Here is a 1,835-nt window from a genome sequence, read left to right on the forward strand (position 1 = left end):
GGCTCTCTCACACCCCCTCCCCGCCCCCCACCTCACTTCTGTCTTCACACCAATCTGGAAGGCGGGTTCATTGGCTGCAAGCTTGGTTCGCCAAAGCGATCTCCCTCCCTATCTCTAAGACAGAGACAGACAGAGAGAGAGACAGAGAGAGAGACAGAGAGAATAAAACCCAAAACCCAAAAAAACCCAAAAAAGACAAAACACAGAAAAACAAACAAATTCCCCAAAGAAACAAAAGAGAGAGAGAAAGAAAAAAAGAAAGAAATTAAAAGAAAATCCGAGACTTTTCTACCCCAGAAGATGATGGGTCTAAAGAGGGGAAAAAAAGAAGGAAGGAGCGAAAAGGCTCAGAGGCGGTGAATTGGGCTCTTCCAATTGGGCCGGTAGGGGGATATTGATCAAAGTTGATCTGACGTGGAATTAAAGCCGCACACCGCTTAGCTCCACTGCAAACTGCAGCCGCGGACTGCAAAGCCTCAGCGCTGGCGTTTGTCAACACGGGAGATGGAATCGATAGAAATACACTAGTCCTCACGTGGGCCAGCCTTTCAAGCTACAGCCAGCTTTTTAAAGAGAAGGAGAAAGAAAAGCTGCATTGTCTGTGCGTTTGTGCGTCTGGCTTAAAGAAGGAGGGTCTCGGGGGGTGGGCAGTGAGTGGTTACTCTGGAGTCTTTGTAGAGACTCAGAGAAGCAGTTCCCATCACAATGCGCCCGAAGATGCTGCGCATGCCCGGGCCATGCCGCTCAGTTTTTACAGCGGAGATCCGAGAGCGAGTAAAGAAGCCCTCACCCTCACAGTTCTGGGAGGCGAGACCTCCCCGGACCCAAGCTCAGAGCCGGGCTTATGGGGGAGGGGGGAGAGGGCGGTGTCGGGCAGCGAGGGGCTGACAGCTTTGGAGGGCGTAGAGAAGTACTGCGTGGAGGGGTTAACTAAAAGGTTAATGAAAAGGACAGTCAGTCCCAACAACGAAGGAGGAGAGAGGTGTGGGAATGAGTTGGGATACTGGTGGGGATTGAAAGTTAAGATTAGAGGAAACTGTTCCTGGCTGCCTTGCTCCCTTGGTCTTGCCTTTGGACATAGCAGCCTAGGCCCCTGACCGATGACCTCAGAGGCCATTAATTCCCCCCACTTCTCTTTCTTGTCTAAGGGGAGGAAAGAACCTTGGAAGTAGGCAGTGCAGCCTGGATCTCTGTTGGGGGTGATACCCTCCACAAAATCCCATGGATGAACCTCTTGGGCTGTAGGCACCTCTCCCCAGCCCCTTTCTCCAGTGGTGAGAAAAAAGAAGACTCTTTATCTCCCAAGTCTTTCGCACCTACCCCAGCTACTCTGGAAGAGACGGATTTTGTCCCTCCCCACACCAGCTGTTCTTTTTTTCCATATCTTCTCCTCCTGGTCCACGTGGAAAATGAATCTTCCTGCCAGCCTACAGCAAGATGGCACACACGGAGCAGGGGATATCAAGGCAGGGGCCCAGGGCCCCAACTAGCACACTGATTACGCCAGAACTTTGGCTTTGACGTGACATACGTTGGAGCCTGGAACAGATAGTTTCCAAACCCTTGGGCAACCATAAAAATGATACTAGGCTCTCCCCAAATTTCTATCCATCCTGATAATGTAAAATCTCTTCCTACCCCACCACCCATGGAAATCTTTTGTCTCCATTTAGATAGTCCATGGCAAAGAGTGAGGGAGAAACCTGGGAGTCACAGAAGCCGCAATTTGCAAGTGGTTGGAGAATTAGGACGGAAGGGGTAGCAGAGACTAGGCTGCCTACCCCTTGACAGATGTGGAGTCTGAGATAGCGTGGTTCAGGAACATAGGCTTAGGA

Source organism: Neophocaena asiaeorientalis, unplaced genomic scaffold (assembly GCF_003031525.2).
Source record: "Neophocaena asiaeorientalis asiaeorientalis breed wild unplaced genomic scaffold, Neophocaena_asiaeorientalis_V1.1 scaffold492, whole genome shotgun sequence".
Lineage (NCBI taxonomy): Eukaryota > Metazoa > Chordata > Mammalia > Artiodactyla > Phocoenidae > Neophocaena > Neophocaena asiaeorientalis.